This window comes from Protopterus annectens, chromosome 12.part0 (assembly GCF_019279795.1).
Source record: "Protopterus annectens isolate FY-2018-M chromosome 12.part0, PAN1.0, whole genome shotgun sequence".
NCBI lineage: Eukaryota > Metazoa > Chordata > Ceratodontiformes > Protopteridae > Protopterus > Protopterus annectens.
In genome coordinates this window covers 80304610-80323798 of record NC_056746.1, presented here as the reverse complement: position 1 = coordinate 80323798, position 19189 = coordinate 80304610, and the positions used below count along the sequence as shown (strand labels likewise).

The 19189-nt window shown below is 41.2% G+C and overlaps 1 protein-coding gene across 1 annotated transcript in view; it reads left to right on the top strand.

Moving 5' to 3' along the window:
- Positions 1-19189, top strand: part of SLC5A11 (solute carrier family 5 member 11) — a 717678-nt gene that overhangs the window by 203060 nt on the left and 495429 nt on the right. The gene's annotated exons all lie outside the window — the stretch shown is intronic.

Below are 19189 nucleotides of genomic sequence, written 5' to 3'. Positions count from 1 at the left end.
ATTTTGAAGAAATACTTAGATTTTTTTGAAAGGCTGGAATTCTCTGCATGTTAAATATCATATTAAAATTCACCCTGAAGTAATGCCAGTGAATCATGCCCAGAGAAGTCTTTCTGTTCTTAGAGCTAGAACTGAGCAGGTATTAACCTGCTAATAAGCTAAGGAAAACATATCACCAGAATGAAATGACTACATGGGTAAATATCATGTAAGCAGTCATGAAATAGGACAAATTAAAGATAAATAAATGGATTGAAAAAAAACATGAATGGGCAAATCTTTCCTTCATATGAAATGTTAAACCAAGATCCCATCTGCCTAATTTGGTGATAGCTCATGCGGGTAATGCTAACTTGCTTAATTTTATTATTAGTGCTTAATTTTCTTATAGAGAGGCACTTACTGTATGTTTATTCACGGCAGCTGGTACAGAGAGTTAAGACTGTGAGCTGTACATTTTTTAGTACAGAGTTTGATTGTTTCAGTCCTTGGTGCTTACTGTGTGTCCTTCAGCAAGTCATTTAGCCAGGCATTGCTCCCAGGTCATCCCTGAGAAAGGAACTGTGTGTCCAGTGGACCTACTTGTTTAACAAATGGATATTATTCGAATGAACAAGATCTCACTGTACTTATCAAAAGGAGTAGTGGAATTTTCCTGATGCCCTGGCCAAATTTCCTCTTTTCAGTACTAATAACACGTCAGGTCTCTCCTGAAAAAGACTGCTGGCCTAGTGGGTCTATCCTAGAAAACAGTGAGTAAATAAATAAAATAAATAAATACATTTACTGACAACAGCCATGATACAAAACAAATTAAAGATATGTAAAGATCCTCACATCTTAAATAAATCCATGAAAAGGAAAACTATTTACCTCATACAAGAGTAGTAATAGCCACCAAACTGTCGAATACAATGTTCTTAGGATTTGATGCTAACCAAAAAGTCTGGCAAATTAAGTATGAAGTAGCCATTTCTAGTGTGAGCACATTCAGTACATCTTTTGGCAGACATAGAATTACATTTAGAATTTTGTCTGCTCAACTACTAGAAGAAAAGCAAAGTAAACAAAAAGTCTGTATTCCAGAAAAAAGGTGAAAGACTTAGTGTGAGAGTAAAGAATCAGAATTTTGGAGTCAAAAGTAGATTTCAAGGTGCAGTTCTTAGTAAAACAGGATTTCTGTGATCTCATCTTATTCGGTCATACTCATTTTTATAGGAAGAATTAGACACATTATTATTGTTGCGTTTGTGACCAGTTTTTCCACTGTCAGACTTATGATCAGCTGAGTGTTAATTGCAATAGCATGCGTCTTTATTATCCTTAGTATCGCATGAGCATTTGCCCGCTTCATTTCCTGTGCCATCCTTATTGCATTTTCTGGGTGCTGTCTAGCATTTTATGATGTCATGACTACCAGATACATTAGAAAACAGATACTGGAACATCTTTATTACATAAAAAAAAATAAAATGAGAATCATGCTTTTTATAAACGCAGGAAGAATAATTCAGAACATTAAAAATGTCATTTCTTTTTGTATTGGATAGTGAATTCCATTATTTAAGAGAAAGTAACTTGAACAACTGAGTTGAACCGAACTAAACCTTATGGCAATTAAAATTACAAGCAGGCAAATTTTCTAGGCTGAATGATATAATCAACATCAAATGTTTTTTTTTAATGTAGGAAGTTAAAAATTAATTGTTTTAATTATAGTTGTACATATTTTGGAGTATTTATATATATTACGTATTGTTTTATGTATTTACTAATTGTATATGGAAGTATATCAGCTAATTTATTGTGCACTGAAATAAGATGTCACATGACTATTTAATGTTATATAAGGACAAGTGGATGTGTTTGAAGTTTATTCTGAAGTCCTTTAACAGTGGATGAAAACCCTTGATATACTTTATCTGTTTTGTCTGTCTCTTATTACTTCTGTTTAGTTCTCAATAAGTCATATGTTTCTCAAAATGTTTATACAATACCAGTTTCAAACTTAACAGGCATATAATTTGTTATATTGGATGATTTCACTTTTTTAGTATGGGGTAATATCTCATGATTTTCACTTTAGTAGTGCTGTCCCTGTCCAGAGCATATTACTAAAAATAATATGCTACATAGGAAGTATCATAGTGGATATACTTTTTATTAAGACTGCAGGTATTCTATCAGGTCATGTCAGTGTGAATTTCTTTACCTTCCTCAGAGATTTCTCAGTGTTAATGTTTGCTGCTGTTGGGCAAACTTCTTCAGCATTTAAGCAGTTTATGAATCTGTCAGTAAGCGTAACTTGTTCCTTGTTACTAAAGTACCAATAATTTATTCAGCAATAGCCTCTACATCACTTGCAATAATATTATAATTTTCAAAGCTGTGATTGGATTACAAGGTTTCCTGAAGGAGTTTATATAATTCTGATAAGCCTTTTTATTATTGTTCTTATGCAAGTTATTCTCAAACCATTTTTTTTTTATTTTATTAGACATTGGAATTTCTTGGATACTTTAATTTAGATTTATTTCTTGTTGGACATTTTCCCAAAGTTGGAAGCTATGTTTCTTTCTTCTTTGGAACTTTTGAACTTTAATTTATTCCAACTCTGCTATTTTAGTAATGGCTTGGAATTAACACTTTACTTAAGTATTGGTTCTAACATTTCATTATCATAATTATTTTCTTTATTTAAATCTATATGCTTCCAATTAATTTTAGTAGCTTCCCTGCTGAGCAGTGCAAAATTATACTTCTTTCTGTTTGCATGAAAAAAAAAATTCCTGGTAATATTAAAAATTATCAAGTTATGGTCAGATTTTCCTGAGGAGCACCCACCCATATTTTTTTTTTTTACTAAGGCTGGTATAAGCCTAGCATTGAGCAGCAGTTTGCCTTCTACAAGGATGATACCACAATATGAACAAAAGATGATTGACTTTAATAATTGGCTTAGTTTCTGGTGTCATTCTAAGGGGGTGCAATATTTGTCAGCATGGAAGGAGATGGCCAAAAGACGACATTGCTTTGCCAGAGACGGTCTGCACCTCTCCCCTCTAGGCTTTCAAATATTAGCTAAAACATTGTCTTCCCCTGTAGTGCCATTTTGAGGTAATGCCAAACTAAAAGTACTTCTGGCATAGCAAATAAAAAAACAGAAAATCTAACGGTATTACCACTCAATGCTAGGAGTCTAAACAAAAAGCTTCACTCCCTAGAATCTCTCTTCACCCTAGAGAATGCTGACATCTGTGCGGTCACTTTGACATGGTTTAAAGCTGCAGAGAGCACACCAACAGTGCAAGGTTATAATGCCGTCCACACATTTAGACATGTTACTTCAGAGACAGGGACTAAGGGTGGAAGTGTCTCTATTTACATCAAAAATAAATATAATTCAAGGTTGGTCAAACAGGACTATGCACTTGAGCTGCTCCATGTTCAAATCACCATGGGCAAAGTCCAATACCACTTCATTGCAAGCTATAGGTCCCCCTCTATGGCCAAGGAAACCCATACCATGTATTTAAACGTATTAGAAACACTAACCATCCAACCCAATACCATATTCATTTGTGACTTTAATTACCCCCAGTATTAACTAGGAATCCTATATGGCACCAAATGCACAGGCACAGAGATTCCTGGATTTTGTAAAGACAAACTCCGTGGACCAGATAGTCAATACACCAACCGGGGATGCAACCATACTGGATCTGGTTCTCACTAATATGGGAGAGTGCTGCACCCCCCCCCCCCTGTAATGTCTTCCCTGGTAAGGTCAGACCACAAAATGGTCTCCTTTGAAGTAAAAATAAAACCTGGACCCCCAGCTAAACCTGGAATATTCAGGAACTACTCTAAGGCTAAACTTCTGCTATTAAGTGATAACCTGGCGAAATTTCAAGCCCCCATAAACCCTGAGACACTGCTGCCTATGCAGAACTGTTCACAAAAACCCTGTACAAGCATGTTAATAGCTGCATAGATGCAGCTGCACCCACCAGGAAAAAGTACAGAACTAACTCAAAAAACAAGCCACCCTGGTGGAATCACAAAATCAATAGGCTATATAACAGAAGGAAGAAAATCATGGCAATAATTAGGAGATGCATCTCCCAGCAGGATAAAAGCACTCTCATCAAACTAAACAAACAATTCAGAAGACAAATAAAGTATACCAAAACCAAATTTGAGGTAAGTTTGCCTCCCAGACCAAGGACAACTACAGAGCATTCTTTAGTTATGTCCACAACCTCAAAGGCAATACACAATTGTGTGCAGAGCTCATTATAAATAGAGCCACCTATACTGAGCCAGAAGATATAGAAAACCTTTTAGCTGATAAATTCAGCTCCAGATTTACCCCTCTGCCCCCCTCAACCTTCCCTCAGCAAATAAAATATAAGTATAACTCTCCCTACTATCACCAGGGAACAGGTCCTTAATGCTCTCTCTTAGACCGAGAACACTGCATCAACGGACGCAGACAATATCTCAGGATGCCTTCTAAATAGCATGAAACATGATCTATCAAGGCATCTGGAATTACTATTTATGTAGCCTCCAAACAGGATTCATGCTTCATGAATGGAGAACAACAACAGTCATCCCTCAGCACAAAGGTGGACCATCTACAGACCCTGGAAACTACAGACCCATAAGTCTCATTAGTCTTATATATAAAGCCATGGAAAGAATTATCATGGAAATGATCAATAGAGATAGTTTGGTTTTATCAAGGGGAGATCATGCCTACTCAGCCTGGTGGACTTCTTTGAGAAGGTAACCAAAGCAATGGATGAGGGAAAATGGTTCACACTGCCTACCTTGACCTGTGAAGTTAGGCACAAACTCATATGTCACCCAGTGGATAGCCAACTGGCTCACAAACAAGACCCAGGAAATTAGAACTGGGGAGTCCACCTCTACAAAGTGGCCAGTGACAAGTGTAGGCCCTCAAGGATCAGTCCTTGGACCACTCTTTTTTGTTAGTGACTTATCTGAAGTCAATGCCAATGTCAGTGGTCTCTGGCTGACTAAATTTGCAGATGATTGCAAATTAGGAGCTGTCATTGAATCCCACACTTACACACATTTTCTCCCAGAAGGAATGACACAGCCAAACAACTGGTGTCAAAGCCATGGAATAAAACTAAATGCCAAGAAATGCATAATAGTATTATTTGGGAAATCATGCACCCCTGGTGACTATCATATTGATAACACACCCCTTAGAGTTGACCCAGTAGTCAGGAACTTAGGAACACACATAGATAGTAATCTAGCCTTTGATCATCACTTGTCTACAGTAGTGAGGAAATCATTCTATATAAAGAAAGGTATGGTATCAAAGTCCAAGGAAGTCATTGTTCCACTTTATTTGTCATTCATCAGACCTGTCATTGAGTACAATGCCCCCTTTGATATATATACCTAACCAGGCATATCCAACAACTGGAATGTCCACAGAGGTTCCTCACTAAAAAGAATACAGGACATAAATAAAATGGCCTATGCAGACTGCCTCAAGGCCCTATCCCTGTATTCTGTCACCTACAGCTTTTTGAGGGGAGATCTATGCCTGGCATACAGGGCATTTTCAGGCCCCACTCTGATGGACCTCCTGCATATCCACAAAACAAACAGTAGCAGAATTATCCATTCTAAAGACTTAAACCTTGCCTGTGATATAAAAAGGACCTGCTGGAGACACAGGTATGTATCCCAGAGGCTACCTTGTCTATGGAACAGGCTCCCCATCCATGTGAAGCAGAGTTCCTCTCTAACCCAATTCAAGTGCAACTTGGGCAACTGGATGGGGAACAGGAAATTCATCCCTGGTTTGGCATCTATATCTTTAATGGACACAGGAAACCTGCAAATGGTTCATCTGCCAGACCCATGCTTGTAAACATCTCCCAAATCCTTGCTTACATTTATCAAAGGTATCAGAACTTGTCAGAGATTTGTGATGCATTGCTAGGCTTAAAAGGCCAATGTGGTCAGCCTAGTAAACACCTATGAACCTATTATTAGCATTTGTTGCCACAAGTTCACTCACTCTCCCCTACCTCCCTGCTTGCATCTTCTTCTACTAATCATGCTAACCCATGATTGGACAGCATCTTTATGAACACTTTAGAATACTGTGTGTCAGCACTACACTCAGCGCATTTTATGTTTGGATAATTGAAATCCCGTAACACTACTGCATTTTTAATTTCAAAGTTTTGTATCCAAGAAATCCAAGCATTCCTTGTGTTATGGACTTATGGACTAATAACAAAACATTCTACTTCTAGATTCAGATCTGAGTCACTCAAACTTCTTATACTTGGGCTAACATATATTCAGTGTCATCCAAGCCTTGACAACTGAAATAATTTTAAACAGTTTCTGTGATATTATCAGTTTCAATTCATTATGGCATTTCTTAAGCTTTGGGCATTAATATTTAGAGGATGATTAACCTCTCTTGTCTGTATTGTTAAATTATGTCCTAAAAAGGCCTAAGACAGTCAGTGATTTTTCTATTTTAATAATCAGTTACTCTCTTTCTAAACCTTTATTATAATGATATTATAGAATGTACCAAGTTGAAATAACAAATGTTGGTTTTAATGAAACAGAAATAATTTCATCTTTGGGATGGTATGTTTTGATAAATGTAACATTAATGTTTAGGTTTTCCAATAGTTCTATAATTTCCAGAACTGTTTAGTTCATGTGATTCAGATGGAAAGCTTTAATGCCAGCAGTACCTGCACGTATGACTATGTTATTATATTTTATTTTGCATTCTATCAAGCAAAATAGGAGCATCTTGTAATATGAAAACTGGAAGAGAAGATGCAAGTTAACTTGAAGTTATTAAAGTCAGTTTTACCCCATTTGTTTGTTTTATTATATATTCTGTAAGTATTAATACTTCCCCTGGGATTCATGAAGCTCGGCACAAGGACAGTTTTAGCCTTGCGTCGAACGTTCTCCTTACAGATGGTGCAGCAGCACCATATGAATATTTATGAGGGTGCACTGCCGCACCCTCAACGTGCACAGGAAATGTGTGCGAGTGCAGGGGGCGTGTTTAAGTGCTCTGCGGAGGCTTAAACATGCCCCCACAGTTGCACAACCTAGATTGCTTACTGTTAGAGCCCGCCTCTAATAGTAAACAATTAATTCAGTGTCTATGGATACTGAAATGTATGCTAAGCATACAAGAGTGTCCATGAACACTGAAATAAAATCAAAGTAGTAAACACACAAACACGTAGTGGAATGTTGAGCCCCTGTCCCTAGAACTATCACAATTAGATTCCCTGTGTCTCTATTTTACATTTGTATTACTTCATTATTGAAATTGTAAACAAAACACAGAGTGTTTGCGCATCGCTGCCCTCTGCTTAGCGCAGCTTACACATCTAAATCATCCAGATAGAAAAAAACATTTAGAATCAACATTAACGTCAATAGTGTAGTGGTTAGAGCATCCACCTAATGAACAGGCATTCACAGTTCGCGTCCCACTACAACATGTATCGTTTTCCATGTGGAATGTGTATGTGAACATATTTATACATCTCTTTGCTGTATAACCTACATAATAACATGTAAATGTGAACTGGAGTACTGCATGAAATGTTAAACTAATGTCATATAATCAAAGTGGTAGTGTCATAATGAATAAGGCACTAGTAAGCAGGTGTAAGCAGAAATAAGCAGTAGTAAACATATATAGGTACCAGTAAGCATCTAAGTGCATTTACACGGGTGTAAGCAGTGTTCACACACATTAAGCATAGTAGAAGCTAACTGAATTTAAGAAACTGTAATTGGAAGATAGCACAGCCTACCATTGCACAAATATGCACACACCCGCTCACAACTGCTTTAAAGTGCTTTAATCACTCTGTACCCAATGGCTCGTGTTCTGCCCAGCAACAAAATAGATGGCCTCTGCAAAGGTCAAACCCAGGACCCTGCACACCACAGCCAATGTGATTTACCACTAAGTCATGGCAGATATACATAAATCTGATGTTATCACAAACATATCGTCCAGCACAGTCATGCAACAGCATAGGAAATGTATATAATTATGTAGATGTATGTGCAGATATATAATACATATATATATATATATATATATATATATATATATATCTATGAAGAATGAATGTCATGACAATAAAGGATACAAAAAGAATGAGAAGGAAATCAGCAGCAACTCCAGTATTATTTAGTGCTGTCAGCTTATGTCATATCAAGCTGGGCAGGGGTGAGCAGATCACTGCTACTCAAACCACAGGCAGAATACCACCAGTAGGAGTAACATTGTCAATCTGCTAAGTCTACTTTACAAACAATTACAGGGTAGTCCCTGGTGGAACTACCCAAAATTGCTAGGTTGTGTGGACTTCCGACCATTACACAAGCAAGGGCAGGTATGTTCAAGGACCAAATGGTGGGAAAGCCTGATGATACATGGGTTGGGACAACATACGTGTAGGGTCCCTAACACTGGGGAGAGGGCAATGTATGGAGGTGTGTCATGGCTGTGATAGCAACTGGAGAATGGATGGTTTGCGTGTATGTTGAACTCGGGTGAGGTGGAGGAACCATGGGTATGAAATTATGGATCCAGGCGTGTCAGGGTTGGATGGCCTGGTTCTAATTGGACCGCCTCATGGAGGTCAGCGAGTTCGTTATAAGTATATATGCATACACACATGCATACATCTATATGTAGAAGTGCATTCCCTGTAACACATTCATTCCTTTTGCAGACATAAATAACGTGAAAACATCCCTACAGACCTTGACAGTAGATAGAAAAATAGGGTGTGCATAAGAGGGAAGGGACGAATCTGCAAAAATGCAGAAGTGTGTACTTTGTCTGAAGTCAGTGCTGTTCTCAAAAAATAAAATGTGAGGACTTTTGCACTATGAAATAGTGAAATCATTCCTGTGACCTGCATGCTACAGCAATGCCAATCACTAAACCGGTCCTATTTGTAATATAATTTCGCCTAACTCGTGCATTATTAGCTTTCATGTGTAATGTGTGCGTTACCACATAGTCATAGTTATTAATTTATTGTAGTGTCTTGTTAATGGGAGTAGCGATGTAATGAAGTATAGAGTCTAATCTTGAAATAAAGACGTGTGTCCCAGGTGAGACAACCCAAAAATTGTGAATAGTGTCCTATTGGTCACTCATTTCACCAATGTTTGCAGACTAAAAGGTTGGGATGTCTGAGGATACGTGGAATGAGTCAACCCATGTGATGGGTCTACAGGAGTAAGGAGTGGCCAATGTGTAGTTGTGTCGATACACCATGTATCCAACTGGAGAATGGGTGACTGCTGTGTCAGTGAAGTGTTGGAGTGGGTGTTTGGGGAACTAGGATCCATGGGTATATGGGTATAAATGCAAATGAAGCAGCACAGCAATAGTATAATGGTTCGAGCATCCACCTAACAAACAGACATTCCTGGTTCGAATCCCATTGCAGCACATACCATTTTCCATTGGTAATCTGTATATGAACATATTTTGACATCCGTCTTCTTTATAACCTGCATAATAACAATTAAAAGTGAACTGGAGTGAAGTGTCAGTGTCATAATGAATAAGGCACTAATATGCAGGTTTAAGCATAAATAAGCAGTAGTAAGCATATATAAGCACCAGTAAGCGTGTTTAATTGCGTTTGCACGGGGGTATGCATTGCCTACACAGATTAAGCAAAGTAGAAGCTAACTGGGTGTAAGAAACTGTAACTGCAGGTTAGCATTGCTTAGCTCCACACAAACCTGCCCACAACTGCTTTAAAGTGCCTTAATTACTCTGTACCCAATGGCTCATGTTCTGCCCAGCAACAAAGTAAACAGCCTTTGCAAGGCTAGAACTCAGGACCCTGTATAATACAATCACAGTAGTTAACCACTACACCATGATAGCAATGCATATAAAGGAGGTATCAGCAAACTAATCGTCACCACAGGGAAATCAAATCAAACATTTGAACTGAATCTATGTATAGTGTAATGTTCTATAACCCACCACAGACCATAAATATGTGAATTGGAGTACTGCAGCAAATATAGAGTCGAGGTATCACTGTAATAAAGTTTTGAAGTCCCCAGGACCCCATACAGTGTATGTACACATGAATCACAGATACCAGACACATATATAACCTGTAATGAATAAGACATCGTTGACAAAAGGCAAATATAATGCTAGATAACCAATAAGCAATACTAACTGCAGCACAGCCCAACAAAGTAATTGTAAGCAATGTGTAGGGAAGCCAATACAATATTCCCACAGGTACACCTCTTTAAGCAGTGCCAACCTGAAGTAAGTAGATGTGCCCATAGCTTAGCCTTTTCGAAACCGGCCAATTATGGAAAAGTGTGGGAATCCAGCCCTACTTAAACTGAAGAGGCAGGAATACAGCTCATAACTGGTTGTAGCATCCCCCTGCAGGCAGAATGGCTGGAGTGGGAGAAGGCACTCACTTTAGAGTGCAGCACTAGGGCATCCAGGAGTCCAAATTCATGGTATGGCTCCTGGTAAAGCACCATGACAGGAGACTACTGCAGGGCCAGTACCAGGGCACACAGTACAAAATGGAGGTCTGGGACAGTCTCGCCTGTGATGGACCCCACTAGGGCCACAGATATCCTCCGGACTGGTGAGCAGGTCAGGCACCACCATGCAGACCTAAAGCGGTGGAGGGGGGATATCCTGGAACAGTGGATGCAGGAAGCAAGGTAGATGCAGAATGCCCCAGAACTGAGTAAGTACTCCTTCCACTACGTAGTTAATAATTGCCTAGCTTCTGTATAGTATGGATAGGTATGGCTAAATATCACTGTACTTCTCTGACAGCTGCAGATGAGTGTGGTGTGAACCAGCAAGCCTATGATGCTAGGCTACAAAGGATGTGTCGCGAGGCATGTTAGTAAATAGCTTGCATGTACTTTCATAACAAATAAATGTAAGAGCCTCAGAAAGTGTTGTACCAGTATACAGAATTGTGTAATATGCTGCAAATAAAGGTGTAACCCCTGCATTGCTTCTGTTTACTCTGCAGTCATATGTTGTTGTACTGTTGCAGTTATTAAATAGTACTGCTGTAATAAGCAGTGCTACCCACACTGTGGTATGCAGATAAAATGTGTATGAAGTGCTGTATAACAATGCTGGAAGTGCAAACAGGTCAGTCATATTAGACAAAATACATTGCAAAGCCTCACAACAATTGCCTGATAGCATAGTGTACAGTGATCTTAACTGTAATGCTTTTGTCACACACAGCAGGGCTTTGGATCCAAGGAGCACTAGTACGTTGTATGCATAATCATTCCACACAACTGCACACAGTTTGTTAGAATGTTCAGAGAGAAAGCTGTATGCATATTTACACTTAACAAATGTACAGATTATGCTAGAATGCTCAAATAGAGAGTGGTATACATATTCATACCCCTCAACTGTTCTAATCTGCCCAGTATGTCCTGATAAATGGCTCACATCACCTGCCTTTTGCCCTGTCCCCCTGACAAATTAGTGTGATGATCCAAGAAATGTAGGCAGCTGTTAATGACATATAACTGATAGTTAGACTTGTACATAGTCAAAGTCAGACTTGTACATCCAGCATCTCACCCAAAGTGTGTATGAGAGCAGTCTCAAAACATGTTACATACCATTGTATAATATAACTCCATTGGGTAGTGTAATAATACATGTAAGGGACTGACCACTGCAGTGACTATGAATGTTGTGAAAACTACAAGGATTTATTAGTTGTTAATTGAACTCTCTCTCTCACCCTTACTATAGGTGCAAAAATAACTGATTTACACAACTCATTTGGTACGTCTACACTCCTAACCTTTGTTGGGACATATGTCCTGTTGGTTTATAAATATTCACATCTGTTTATATGCATGTGCCATGTTAAAATACACCCATATTGGTGGCCTATTGCCATCAATGAAACCTGCATGTTGTTGTAATGGCCACTGTTTACCCATATATGCATGTGTTCTGCCTGCTCTGCACCTATTTTATATCTGGTGCCCTCGGTAATGGGAATACCTATGCATGCTGTTATAACTAATCATGAATGCTGTTGACTATTACTAACCCATATCGGCCTTAAACATACTACAACATAGCTCATATGGGAAGGTTGGTCCCAGCGGACCCACCTGTCCCACCTCAGCTGGCAATGGCACCAGGCACCAGCACATCTGGGGCACAGACTGGGACCTCCACATCCATTGGCCCTTTTGCCGAGAATGGGGATGGCCGGCCCCCTGGCAGGGGGGACGAGGACAGGAACTCACCTGTAGGTGAGGGTCCAGGCCGCGGGTGCGAGGGAGCTTGACAGGAGATCTGGGCTGTGAAGGTGCAGTGATGACTGCCCATGGGTGGGGACCTTAGTCCCACTGTATCCATTTGTGGGCTCATGGGCTTGTGACTTCCAAACACCCATCCCCATCCAAGGTGTTCTCCCCTACATGTGTCATATACCGCCCCTGTAAGCATCTTGTTTGCCTCGTCTGCCATCCTACCCAACCTATCCTCCCTGATCATACCTACGCTCCTTCCCCAACATCCCACTCTCACCTAAAAATAAAAGAAAAAAAGGGCAATCTGTTCCCGCAAAAAAAGCATGCCCCATACATAGCTGTCCATCTCGCACACGTGTCCACTGGACACATGTGAACATTTCTAATTGGCATCACAACATACTATTGTTGTCCTCACCCCTCTCTCAAGGTTGTGAGTGTCCAAATGTACCACCAAATTTATTGCATATGCACAGCCGTTGCTGTAGAAGAAATGGACAGCTATGGACCTTCCCTACACCCTTCCTGCACATCCTTAGCTACCTTGCCTACTGTCTTTCCCTCTTTGTGCCCCTTTTTCACCACTTTCCTATCACCCATTTTTTCTTTTCTTTTAAAGAAATTAGCACGGGGGTAAGTGGGAGTAAGCACTTTTAAGTAGCAGTGAGTGGGTTTCAGCCTGTTTCTGTAGGGCTAAGCACTGCCTACACAGGTTAAGCAGTCAAGAAGGTAACTGAGTGTAAGGAACTGTAACCAAAAGTAATCACTGCTTACCGTCGAGCAAACCCGCTCATACCCGCTCACAACTGCTTAAAAGTGGCTTAATCACTCCATATCCAACGTCCCCTGTTCTGCCCAGCAACAAAATAAACAGGCTCTGCAAGGCTCAAAACCAGGACCCTGCACAACACAGCCAATGTGATTTACCACTAAGCCATGGCAGATATACAGACATCAGATGTTATCACAAACATATCATCCAGCACGGTCATTCAACAGTATAGGAAATGTATTTCATTATGTAGATGTATGTGTGTGTGTTTATGTCCAGATATATCTACATAGATATATATATATAAATATATCAAGAACAAACCACATGACAACAAAGTATTAAAAAAGAATGAAAAAGAAAACACCAGCAACCCCTGTATTATGTAGTGGTGTTGTCCTATGTAATATCAGGACTCCCTCAGACAGACATGTGTCATTAATACACGCAAACATTTGTACATTGCCCAAATACATTACTTTGAGCATTTTATTTACATTAACAAAACAGTTTCTGTACAATTATTATGTGAGAACAGTACCCTTGCAAGGTGCTGTGTGCAACATCATCATTAAAAAGTTAAATGGGGTAATCATAGATGGACCGGTAGTGTTGTGTGTACACTGGGGTTGTCTGCATCACGTGTGCCTGGAATCTTTAGGAGTCATGTGCATACCAGGATCGTGTGCCTTTGCGAGGGGTGAGGACAACAGTAGTATGTTGTGATGCAAATTAAAAAGGTTACATATATCCAGTGAACACGTGTGTGAAATGGACAGCTATGTATGGGGCAAAAGCTGTTCTGGGAACAGATTGGCCTTTTGTTTCCATTTTTGTAAGGTGAGAGTGGGATGTTGGGGAAGGAGAGTAGGTATGCTCGTGGAGGATAGGTTGGGTAGCATGACAGATAAGACAGACAAAACAGCATACAGGGGCGGTATCTGACACATGTGGGGGGGAAACATCTTGGACGGGGAGGGGTGTTTGGCAGTCACAAGCCCATGAGCCCCCAAATGGAAACAGTGGGATGGAGATCCCCACCCATGGGCAACCACCACTGCACCTTCACAGCCCCAAAGGTGGCTGTACTGGGGGCTTCTAGGAGGGGCAGACTCACCCTCTAATTGTGCCACTCTGCCCTTGAGCTGGCGTAACTGGCCTTGAAACCCCTTATTGAGCTCCCTACGCACCACGGCCTGGACCGTACGATAGCTGACATGTTCCTGTCTGGACCTGCTCCCAGGGGGGGCAAACCCCATCCTCAGTGGTGGTTTCACCTGAAGGTGGCGCAGAGCCAACAGAGGTGGAGGTCCAAGGCTGGGCCCCAGACATGCTGGTGCCCGGTGTCATGGCCAGCTGAAGTGGGACAGGTGGTTCCACCGGGACCTCCAATCCCATACAGCCTATGGTGTTGTAGTTTTAACACAGATAAAGCTTAGTAATAGTTAACAGCATTCAGGATTACTTATAACAGCATGCATAGATATTACCATTAACCCAAGACAACAGATGTCATACATTTGCAGAGGGAGCATAACACATGCATATACACTATATGACATCTGTCCAAAGCGTAGATGACTTGTGACTGCAGCTATGAACAGTGGCCCATTATTGGCATGTTACTGTGATAACCTCAGACAGTGACTGTCATACCACTGTTTCATATGGTGTATGTCCAATCAGGGATGTGATGTCAGAAACTCTCATCACTGTCACAGTGTACTGACTGTAATCCTCACAATATGCTTCTGCAGTTCACAGATGTGTGTTCTGTGAGTAACACAAGAAACAAATGGTTTCACACACTGACCAGTCCACAGATGACCATACAGATGGGGATGTCCTCACAAACAGAGCACTGTGTTGTCAGTTATTAAAACATGCAGACTAGCCATTACCACACACAACCTGTTAAACTGGCAGTAGTCTGAATGAAGCATAGCTACACTTGCATGCTGTAGTCATGTCTGGCACATCACCCTCCTGTCTTTAGGCCATTTTCCACAGTGTATGTTCTTTGAAGAATATCCAGATTTCATCTGTGATGCTGTTTACCAAACACCAATTCCAGGTTCCACTCGCAGCGACTGTCATGGGCAAACACCAACATGATGTCCTTAGATATTGTACTGTGTTTCCATGCACTTGGTTATGGGAATGTCACCACAGCTGTTCCACATGCAATCAGCTAGAGGAGGACTGCAATAGGTGCAGAGGCCATCACCTGATCATGACCATCACTTACAAAACACAAGCTGGTGCTGAGCAGGTGTACATCTCCACATCTACCAGAGAGTGTGTGGGAGGGACAGACAGAGGCAAAATACATCAGAAAAGGGCTGGGAGACTGAAACCTAAGCATCTTCTGTCACACACCTACCAGTACAGGGGTTCATACCCCTGGCTGACTAGCCATTACTATTACAAGTGCATGCAGTTACTCCATGTGCCACATAGCTGACATGTTGGTGTGCTGTAAGAACATATGTGTGTGCTGGTGAGCGACATCTGCAACAGAGATATAGTAGACATACATGAGGTGTAGCACACATGGCTGTCCACATGAACAGATGTCATTGTCAACACAGCCACACTCTCTAAGGGACTCAGACACATTGGCACACTTTGGCAGGCTTACCAATACACTTCCTAACTACTAAATTTGCCACACACAGTAATGCACAGGTATTACATGCACCACAGGGGTTATCCTGAGGTTCTATGGGCTAGGGCATGTGAATGTGTCTGACATCAGTCAGTATGCCAATGAGAGTTATACTGGGTGTGACTATGGTTGGGAACATCATACCTCACACGCAGACACAAGGTGCCAGTACTGACATACATGTGTGCATTGCTTCATGGGTGTGTAGTGGTTGGCTGTGCAATATAGCTGTACAAGGCTGGGTGAGGGGTAATCCTTGGCATCAGACCACCTGACAATGGTCTGCAGTGTGGTTCAGGGGTGTAGTGTCTGCAATGTCCCACACAGATGGGTATTGTATTAACCGTCCTGTCATCCTGGTTACTATTGTGTGTGGCCATTGCTTTGCAATGCATGCAATGTCTGTGTTTGATAGTCCTTGACATGGACATTGCCTGGGATGTGCACGTCCCACATTAATGTACAGTGACATGTTTAAGTTTACCTGGTTTGCCTGGCACATGTTATGTATACAGACTGTTATCATCAGATGTGCCAATCCTGGCCTGGTGTGGCAGGACCTGCTTATAGACAGCAGGTTGACCCTGCACCTGCATTGATAGCATAATACAGGTATTCTTTGGTGACAGTGGCATCTGTCCATACAGGGCATGTGTGTAAGGCATTGTATGTCCTTTGTGGATCACATTTGATGGCACCACATATGTTGCAGGCATCCAGTGGGGAACATAGGGAATGCGCATTGTCCGCAATTATGTGCCTATTGTATTGGTGGACAGGGTGCCATGCCCTCTGCAGCCCACTGCAATCACACCATTCTTACTATCTGTCAACAATGTGCAGGGTACTAGCAACATTGCAGGTTTTCTAGGCAAGTGTGTTTGTGTATGACACATGGATTCAGACCGTATTCTGGGTAATAGTAGGGTTGCTTACTTTGTTCACCAGGCCTTTTGCCAGATGTAGGGGTATGGCTTGCCAACGCAGTCTCTTGGCTGATTTAAATCTGTAATACTCGTGAGGTGGACATTGTGACATATAATATGGCCACCATATAGGAAAAATACAAAACCCACTCCTCAACATGTCCAGTGGTTAGACACTCATACCCACCTCCGCACAGGATATGACTGACAAACACACAGACACACCTGCCATGCCTCGGACTAGACCTCCTACCTAACTAGTTTATCACTCTACAGCATTACGCAGTTATAGCACTCACTACGGGGATTACTGGGCTACCCCATCCCCAAATGTGTATTTCACAAGGAATGACATCAGCCGGTTTACCAAAGCAGGGCATTTCAAATTTCCTGCAAGTGAGTAGCCTAAAATGCATTGCTCACAAAACAGACAGTGAGACACACACAAAACATCCACAACTGACATGTGTGGGTATAGAACCCATGACCAAAATCTATATCACATTACTGCATGGAGACGTTATAGGATGCACCACAGGGATTATTAGGGAACTAAGTCCCCAAAGATGTATTTGACAAGGAATGACATCAGCAGGATTACCAAAGTAAGACATTGTAAATGTCCTGCGAGTGAGTAGGCTATAATGCATTGCTCCCTACACAGACATTGAAACGCACACAAAACATACATAACTGCCATGGTTGTGGCTGGAACCCTACCACAGTTCTAAATCACACTCCAGCAGTACACAGTTACCCGAGGCACTACAGATATTACTAGGTTACAGCATTCTCAGAGGTGTATTTCTAGGTGGGTGACATCAGCAGCCTTGCCAAAGTTGAGGATATGAATTGTAAGGAGTGTGAGTACTCTAAACAGCATTGTTCCCTTCTCAGACAGGCAGACACACACAGTTGGCAAGTCTTGGATGAGAACACCTACCAAACTAGTTTATCATACTACAGTATTATGCATTTACAGGACACGCTATGGAGATTACTGGATTACAATAGTCTCAGAGGTGTATTTCTAGGTGGGTGACATCAGTAGCCTTGCCAAAGTTGATTATATGAATTGTAAGGAGTGTGAGTACTCTAAAAAGCATTGCTCCCTTCTCAGGCAGGCAGACAGGCACACACCCTTGGCAACTCTGGGAGTAGAACACCTACCAAACTAGCTTATTACACTACAGCATTACGCAGTTACAGGATGCGCTATGGAGATTACTGAGTTACAGCAGTCCCAGAGGTGTATTTCTAGATGAGTGACATCAGCAGGATTGCCAAAGTAGGGCCAATGAATCATAATGAGTGTGACTAGCCAAACATGCAGCACTCTCTATGCAGGCATAGGAACAGACACCAAATAATCCACAACTCCCACGTAAGAGACTAGAAACCATACCATAGTTCTATATAACACTACTGCATTACACTGTTAATGCATGCACCACAGAGATTGCTGGAGTATGCTTTTCCCCAAAGGTGTACTCCCCAGTGATTGACATCAGCAGGATTGCCAATGGAGGGCGTTTGAATTGTATTAAGTGTGACTATCCTAATTTCCACAATTAGTCTGTATGCATTAATCGCTGTCCTGGCCGGACAAAAATACCCCACCTTTGGAGGTCATGAACCCAGGACACTATGCATTACAGTCACAGTAACTAACCACTAAGCCATCACAGCAGTTCATGAGACTGAGGTTTCACCACAGTAATCCCAGTATAGACTAATCAAAGTGAACATGTGAAAGGAATGTATATAGAGTTGTCCTTAAAAGACCTCCCCAAAGCCAGCTACCTGCTACACAAAGCAGAAGTGACAATGTTTGTGACACCCATGGAGACAGGAGCTGACAGTTCTATAGATGAAGCCTGTACTAAGGTACTGTATGAGCACATCCACTTGTGCATGATTCCTGACATCCCACATGGAACCACGATGCTCACCTCTCAAATAAGCAAGTCACTCTGGTGGTCTCCTGCCATTAACAGAGTATACAACAGAAGGTAGACACTGTTGAAGCAAAAAGGATACTCCAAGGATGCAAACAACTCCCTTACCAGCCACAGTAAAATGTTGAGATCCCCCATGGAATCCTCCAAAAGCTGGTTATGTAACTAAAATCACCACAGATTCCACAGACAATCACACACCATTCTACAGTTATGTCCTGAATCCAACAGGCAATGCTGAGATGTGGTCTGAGCTATGACAGAATGGCATTACATAGATTGCTCCCACAGATAGTGCCAATATCCTGGTGGATTGGTTTAGTGCCACAGTCACCCCCTCTCACCACCGAAAGAGCCAATGGCAATATGAACAGAGTTCCATTGGCCAGTAATCACGGCCACACAGGCAGAAACTGCACTATCCACAGCTAAGAATACATCATCCATGGGAGCAGACTGTCATGTGTAATCATAACCTTGCATC